We start from the raw sequence: 8,920 nt of genomic DNA, 5'->3' as shown, positions 1-8,920 counted from the left end.
TGAGGGCCATGCAAAAAAGTAGCTACCTTTTATATATGAAATCACCTATTTCATATATAAAAGAAAGTATGTGTTTTTTAAAGCAGATCTGGGAAGAAAATGCAGTTTAGGATAAATACCTGGTGAGGCCTAAGAGCTATAACTTCCACATATACTCTGAACCCTCCCCCCAAATTTTCATCCTAATGAAATAAAAATCTATAAAATAAAATTAACTTCTTTATTGTAGAAGTTTATTGACTTTTGAGAGAGAGCAAGTAGGGAGGGGCAGAATGAGAGGAAGAGAGAGAAAATCCCAAACAGGCTGTGCACTATCAGCGTAGAGCCCTACCACACAGGGCTGGGACTTGAACTCACACACCATGAGGTCATGACCTGAGCCAAAATCAGATGCTTAATGTACTGGACCACTCAGTGCCCCCCCCCCCAAAAAATTAAACTAACCTCTTAAAAGAAGTTAGCAAGAAAATAAATGTGTTTGACCTTGTCTGTGGGCAAAATGTTGGAAAAATATCTCCCTCAAAGAATTTACAACTGTAGTGAACTCCTCAGTGACTGGGCCACTGGTTATATTATTATGCACTCCCCCCAAATAAAGGACGTATATTTTATCCTTTATCATAAATAACTTAATCTGTAACTTAAGTCTTTCGCACAAATGTATATGTAGTTCCTCCTGATTTTACTTTTGAATTCTACCAACACTCAGAACTGTTACAAATGTTACACAACCGTCTACGGCCATACCACCCTGAACACGCCTGATCTCGTCAAATGTTACACAACCTCCATTAGTGAAATAGAAGGTGTGATTTTGGGACACCTTAATATCCAAACCTAACAAGAATCATTAAGGAAAGTAAAGTTGTACTCCAAATTTTCTAATGAACCTAAAGGCAAAAGTTCTAAACAGAAATATTAGATATAAAATCTCACATCAAATAAAACCAACAAACTAGCCAAACAAAATACTACATTATGAAGGGTTTATTCACATTGTCAGTGGTAGACTACATTTAAAATGTAATCAGCAACATTATCAGGACAAAGAGTGAGGGAAAAATATCAAATGATGATCTTGATAGAGGTAGAAAAGTACTAGATAAAAATGCAATACACCCATAAATAAAAATTTTATGAAACAAGAGAAGTGACCATCCTTATTGATAAGGGCTAGTTACAAAAACAAACAAAAACATTAAACACCATACATTATGGGAAAATACTGAATGTTTAGCCTTTCAGATCACTGATGGAGAAAAGATGACTGTTACCCCACTTCTAGTCATTATTTTACTGGAATTCCAAATTTTTACAGTATGGCAAAATAGACAAGATCCTTATCAGTTCAAGGATATAAGACGGTAAATGTTTTGAGGGAAGAAATAAATTTATTTTTCACAGATAATTAGATTCTTTGCATAGTATACCAAAATTATTTTATAAAGTAACAAAAAGAAAGTAACACATTTTGCTTATTATAAATATGAAATAAAATATTCAATTACATATTTGTATTCCTAACTAAAATTAGAATATATAATCAAAAACACATTGTGAACAATATCAGCAACAATAAAGGCATTTGACATATGAATAGAGTAATGATATGGAATTCATTCATGAAAACTTATTTTAATTGCAGTATAGTTAACATAGAGTGTTATGTTAGTTTTAGATGTACAATATAGTGATTCAACAACATTCATGGAAACTTAATTCTCAATTAAGTTATTAGAAAATATTTAATTATAAAGAGAGAAATAAAATTTTCATGGTATGAAAGACTCATTATTGTTAAGATTTATCAATTGGCTGTAATTGATCCACTGTATATAATTTAAACACTCTTACAAGGAGTTTATTTTTAATGGGAATAGACAAGGTCATCATGAATGATAGAGAAAAAGTAAAGAGCCAAATATAGTCAATAAACTCTTTAAGAAAGAGTAATTAAGGTGATCTGTCTTTCCAATTATCAATCTATTATAAAATCTAAAATTAAAACATTGGGTTATTTGCATCATTCTAGAAAACAGACTTATGACAGATACAAGAGGTCCAGAAACTAATTAGTATTAGGTGATCTAGAAAGTGGAGTGTGATTCAGGTTTCTAACACTGCCATAATTAACTAACACCCAGGGGTTCCTGGGCGGCTCAGTCAGTTAAATGTCTGACTTCAGCTCAGGTCACAATCCTACAGTTTGTGAGTTCAAGCCCTGCATTGGGCTCTCGGCAATCAGCACCGAGTCAGCTTCAGATATTCTTTCTCCCTCTTCTCTCTGCCCCTCCCCTGCTCTCACTCTCCCTCTCAAAAATAAACATAAAATAAAGCAATCAATAAAGTAACACTCAACACGTCAATAACAAGGTGGTGCTACTTTTCTGCTTTGGGAACACTTACAGAGGGAGGACTGCTAAATACAAGTCCTAAGTAAAATTTAATGTCTTACCACATAATATAAAATGTTGAAATTTCAGTTAAATATCACTTACCATAGCAGGAACCTGGAAAATCTCAAGTTAAGTAAAATAAGAACATCAGCAGAGGTCAACTCCAAGATGACACAGATATTTAAACTATCATCCAATGGTTTTAAGGCAACTACTATTAAATATTTCAACAAGAAATTATAAATACATTTGAGACAAATGAAAATAGACTGAAAAAGTAAATTAAAAAATTATCTTGAAAGCAGACACAGGGAAAGAACACATTATTTACAGGTAAAGAACAATTTTCATGACAGTGGATTTCACATAAAAGAAAAGAATAAAGTGATAAAATAGTTTTCCAGTATCAGAAAAAAGGAAATGCAAACAGGATATTCTAAATTCAGCAAAAATATTCTTCACTAATGAAGAAGCAAAAAAACATTCTCACATGTGTGAAAGTTAAGAAAATTTGCCACCAAATGATATACTCTTAAGTAATGAGAAAATAAATGTCTGTAAACAAATGATAAAAGAAACTAACTTGGACCGGTAAGAAATAATATATAAATAAAAGGAGCAAAAGCATAGTTAATAGAGTAGACAGAAGTCTTGGTCCTCAGTTTTCTTAATTTTTTTTCATTGATGGAAGGAAAAATTTTAACAATATCTAGTGTGGTTCTTTGTGTAGAATATATATTAAAAGAGATTGTAAACAGAAAGTAAAGAGATAAAATTAAGATCTCTATACTTTACTCAACTGTTTAAATGTCAACAGCATTAGATGACTTTTATAATACCTAGATAAACCACTAAAATATCTAGACAAAGAGATATACTAAAAACAAAACAAGCACACTATCAGTAAAAAAAATAAAATCTAAAAAATAGCTCAAAGCAAAAAATAGGTAAATCAAAAAAATTAAAAACCAGAGAGAACAATCAGAAAACAAAACAAAATTTGTGGACTTAATCCCTTATCTCACATCATATTTACATTAAGTATAAACGGTCAAAATATACTAAGTATAGTCATAGATGGATAGTAGATAAAATAATGTGATCCAAGTGTATGCTGTCCATAAGAAACTTACTGTAAATATCATGAGAACAGACTATGAAAAGGAAAGGATAAAAAAAAGATAAAGTAAATATTAATCGACAAAAAGCAGAAGAGAGTATATTAATTTTTGGTAAAATAGCCTTTAGAGAAATAAAGTTACCAGGAATGGAAAGAACATTATGTAATGTAAAAACAAAAATTAATCCAGAAGGAAGATATAACATTAAGCAACAGAGCTGAAAAATATGTAAAACAAAACTGATAGAATTGAAAGTTGCAATCATCAAATCCACAGTTAAAGTTGGAGATTTTTCCCAACAACTTCTTTTTCAACAACTGATAAAAGGACTATATAAAAAATCATCAAGGATATAAGGTAGCAACAACAATATCAGCCACCAGGAACTAATTGACATGTATAGAACTCATTACTGAACAAAAGAAGAATATACATTATTCACATTTCTTCCAGATGTCTGTGGAGTATATATCAATATATACTATATCCAGGAAGACAAAACAGACTTCAAGAAATGTTAATTAGGAGTGCCTAGGTTGGCTGAGTTTTCAACTCTGGATTTGGGCTCAGGTAATGATCTTGTGGTTCATGGAAATTAGCTCTGCACTGACAGAAAGGGCCTGCTTGGGATTCCTTCTCTCTTCCTCTCTCTCTCTCTCTCTCTGCCCCTCCCCTGCTCACACACATGTGTTCTCTCTCTCAAAATAAATAGGTAAACCTTAAGAAAAAAATGTTGAATAATTAAAATCAGAGATAAAATCTCTGAACACAGAGATATAAAAGTAACAATCAATAACAAAAAGAAAAAAGACTACTTCCATGTTCTTGGAACCTAAACAACATATTTCTAAAAACCATTGGTCAAAGAAGTAGTCTAAAGGAAAATTAAGATGAAAAGTTAAAAACCAAATGAACATGGGAATATAACATACCAAAACTGTGGGATACAGCTGAATCAGTGAAAACAAGGACATTTATAGTACTAAATTCCTACATTAGAAAAGATGAAAAAAAGAAAGAGTCAAATAAGTAACCTAAGTTCCTACCTCAATGAAATAGATGAAGTAAAAACAAGATTAACTCAAAACTGAGTAGAATGAAATAAATAAGGAAAGAACTAAATGAAACTAAAAAGAGAAAAACAGAGCAAATAAAACAAAACTCTAGTCCATTGAAAGAACAGATAGAAAAAAAAACCTTTAGGAAAAATAAAAAAGAGAAAAGACACAAATTACTAAAATCAGCAATGAAGCAGTAGGTACTCCCATAGACCCTGCAGACCTCAAATGTCACTACAGAAATGCTGTTGACAACTCTACACACATAAACTTTCAACTTTAGATGAAGTGGAAAAATCATATTGAAAGTATAAATTATACAACTCATCGAAAATGAAATAGAAAATTTGGTTTGCCATATAAGTGTCAAAGAGACTGAATTATAATTTTAAAAGCCCTGATAAAGAAAGTTATAGTTCTGGGTGACTTCATTGGGAAAGCATATGAAAATGTTGCCAAAGAATTAGTTTCAATGTTACACAATATTTTTCAGAAAATAGAAGAGGATGAACTACCTTCTTATTTATCTTTGAAGCTAATATTCCAGTAATATAAAAAAAATCCAAAAAGGATACATTAAAAAGAAAACTACAAACCATTATCACTTACTAGTTTAGAGACAAAACTCAATGAAATTCTTTAATTTTTTTAAACAACAGCAAAATTCTCAGCAGCACATTAACAAATAGAATTCAGGGACATATAGGGAGTTATACATTATGACCAATGTTATTCATTCAGAGACGCAAGCTGGTTCAAACATTAAATTCAATCAATGTTATCCACTAGAAGAGGGTAAAGAAGGAAAAAATCACATTTTCATGTTCATTGAAAACAAAGGCATTTGACAAAACTCAGTATCTGTTCATGATTAAAAACAAACCTGGACAAAACAAAAACAAAAAGATCCTCTTAACAAGCTACAAATAAAGTGGATCTTTCTCAACTAGGTAAACAAATCTATAAAATAGCCACAGCTAACATCACACTTAATGATGACAGAGTGTTTTCCCTTGGTGACAAAGAACAAGACACTGATGTACATTCTCATCACTGCTGTTCAACATAGTACTGGAAATTAGTAACCGGAACAATAAGGAAAGAAAAGCCAGCAGATAAGAAAACAAGAAAGAATAGTTCTCTATTTGGTGATGATCTAATAGTTCACATAGAAAATCCCCCCAAACACACACACACACACACACACACACACACACACACACACACACACACCAAAACATATAAAACACTTGAAAAAGAATAAAATAAGCAGAATCATTCTACCAATAAGAAGACGTTCTAAATAGCTACAGGAATCATGACAGTATGGTAGTGACAGGAGATAGAACAAGGTAAAAAGAACAGCAGAGAATCCAGAAATAGCCTTCAAAACAAATATGGTCAACTGATTTTTTTTACAGTTACAAAAGCAATTCCCTGGTGTAAAGCATAGTGGGTTTAACAGATGGTCCTGAAACAATTGGATATCCACCAACAAAATGAAAAGACAAGACAAAAACAAAACCACATCTGCCTATACCTCATTATTAAATAAATATTAACATAAAATCAATCATAGATTGAAATGTTAAATATAGAATATAACTACAGAATTTTTAGAAGATAACACGGAAAAACATCTTTAGGATTACAGCTTTCTTAGACCTGACACCAGAAGCACAATCCATTTAAAAAAGATAAGTTTAAGGGCGCCTGGGTGGCTCAGTCAGTCAGGCGTTCGACTTCGGCTCAGGTCATGATCTCATGTTTCGTGGGTTTGAGCCCCACGTCGGGCTCTGTGCTGACAGCTAGCTCAGAGCCTGGGGCCTGCTTTGGATTCTGTCTCCCTCTCTCTCCTACTCATGCTGTCTCTCTCAAAAATAAACAAATATTAAAAAAATTTTTTTGAACTCTATAAAAATAAAAACGATAAATTTCCTTCCTTATTATTTTTTTCTGTGAAAAACTGTAAAGGAAACAAAAAGGCAAGTTACAGAGAGGGAGAAACCACATATCTGACAAAGGACTCATATCTATAATCTGTAAAGATATATAAAGAACTCTCAAAATGCAACAGTAAAAATCTAGTTGTCAAATAACAAAAAAAAAGACAGATTTCACTGAAAATTGTATTTGTATGACAAATAAGATGAAAAAATGTCCACTATCACTAGCCATGAGGGAAATGCAAATCAAGACTATAAAGAATGATTACTATGCATGTGTTAAAACAGCAAAATTATAAAAAAAAATCACAGAGATGATTCCAAATGTTGTAGAGGATTCAGAGAAATTGAATCTTTCATACACTGCTGGTGGGAATGTAAAATGGGACAGTCACTTATGCAGTTGTTAGGAAGACTTTAAAGAACTGAACATACACTTAATCATATGATCCAGCTTTTGCACTCTTGAACGTTTAATCCAGAAAACAAACAATGTAATCCTATGCAAAAATCTCTTCCCAAATGTTTATAGCAGCTTTACGTATAATAGCCTGAAACTGGAAACATCTAAAATATTCTTCAATGGGTAAATAGTTAAACCAGCTTATAAAGGAAACAAATTAGCAATAAATGGAAATGACCTACTGACGCAAATAACAATTTTAATGCAGCTAAAAGTCATTATCTTTAGTGAAAAAAGAAATTTACAAAACTCATAGACTATATGAAACCATTTAGGTCATGATATCAAAGTGACAAAATTATCATAATGGATACGGATTAGTAATTGTCAAGGGTTAGGGATTGCGGGAAAGTAAGGGTTCAACTGTGAAAGGTTAGCATGAGGGAGATCACAGTGATTATGGATAGTTACTTAGCTTGATGGTGGTGCTCTTTATACAAATCACACGATGTAGAACTACATACACTTACTGTACCAGTGCTGATTTCCTGGTTTTGATATTGTACTGTAGTTATTGTAGGAACTATAATTACTGATGTAACTATTCAAGGAAACTGAGCGAAGAGTACAGGGAACTATGTACTCTATTTGCAACTTTCTTTGTGTCAATAATTTTTATTTATAAATATAAATGAGGTTTAAGGGATTTTAAAAATTATATTAATTTTAAAAAGATAGGTAAAACTACACAGTATTTGGTTTAGGACTCATACACTGGCATTACAATGTAAGGAAAAGCAAAACAATTTTAACACATAATTCAAAGCACCTAAATCACAAAAGAATATCTGAAAATGAAAACAGGAAGAACAACATTGCCTAAGGCTTGGCCATGTTCTATTTTTAGTCTGATTATTCATTGTTGATTAATTATTTTTTTGCACTTCATATGCCATATATACATGTTTCTATGCCTTCCAAAATGAAGCATGACTAACCATTGTTGAGACCATGTATGTAAATACAGGGTAGGTTATTAGTTTTATGATTCAATAACTAGGATTACTTTTGGTTCAAAAGCCCAGTAAAAAAGAAGGTGAAGTATGCAACTGTGATGTATCAAGAATTTCCTTACCTGGTGGTAGGTGGGCTGGTGTTAGGGTCATTGAGGGCTAACATGGGTTTCTGTCAGTCAATGCAACCACAACGCAGCATCTGAATGTCAGATTGAGCACTCTTGGCCGGCCAGACTGATACTATTCAAGTGTGGGCATGTTTCTACAAGACATAAGGGTAACAACACAGACCCAGATAAAGTCTCTGTATGCTTTTCTGCTTTACATCCTTCTGTGCACTGTTTTTCAGACTAGTAAAATTGTGTACCAAAATGACAGTAACCTGAATCATGCCATTGTCATCACTTTTGCCAGTTTTGGAATTTGAACCTAACATTGTGATCTGGCGTGGTTGTATTCACAGGAAAATTTAGCTAAAGGTACAGTCTGACTAAGACAATGCTGAGCTATAATTTTATTTCGCATTTTTTATGGAGATGAAACTGACCTAATATAAAATTAACTGCTTTAAAATTAGTAATTCAGTAACATTTAGTACGTTAGCACTGTGGTACAGCCACCACTTCTATCTAGTGCCAAAACATCTTCACCTCTCCCAAAGGAGTCCTTATAGTTTATTCTCAATACCTACCTTTCACCCCCTGCTCGTTGCCCAGAAGCCAAGAGCCTGCATTCTGTTGGTAGGGACTTACCTAGTTCTGGCTATTTCATATACATGGAATGATAGAATATGTGACCTTCTGTTTCTGGTTTCTTTTACTCAGCATAATTTTTTGATGTGGTCCTCCACATCATGGCATGTATCAATACTTCCTTTTTATGGCTGAATAATATTCAATTGTATGTATATACCACAATTTATGAATTTATGTACTGATGGACATTTGGGCTGGTTCTACCTTTTGATTATTGCAGATAGT

At 32.5% G+C, this 8,920-nt stretch overlaps 1 long non-coding RNA gene across 1 annotated transcript in view; it reads right to left on the bottom strand.

Annotated features, from left to right (window-relative positions):
* The window catches only part of LOC115292320, a 33,564-nt gene extending 25,427 nt beyond the window's left edge, over positions 1-8,137 (bottom strand). The window contains exon 1 of the long non-coding RNA XR_003908931.1: positions 8,060-8,137. This is a non-coding gene — a long non-coding RNA (uncharacterized LOC115292320). The remainder of the gene's footprint in view (positions 1-8,059) is intronic.
* Positions 8,138-8,920: the final 783 nt, after the last annotated feature.

This window comes from Suricata suricatta, chromosome 5, assembly GCF_006229205.1.
Source record: "Suricata suricatta isolate VVHF042 chromosome 5, meerkat_22Aug2017_6uvM2_HiC, whole genome shotgun sequence".
Lineage (NCBI taxonomy): Eukaryota > Metazoa > Chordata > Mammalia > Carnivora > Herpestidae > Suricata > Suricata suricatta.
Note: the sequence above shows the minus strand (reverse complement) of the source record. Positions and strands in the feature narration are given on the sequence as shown.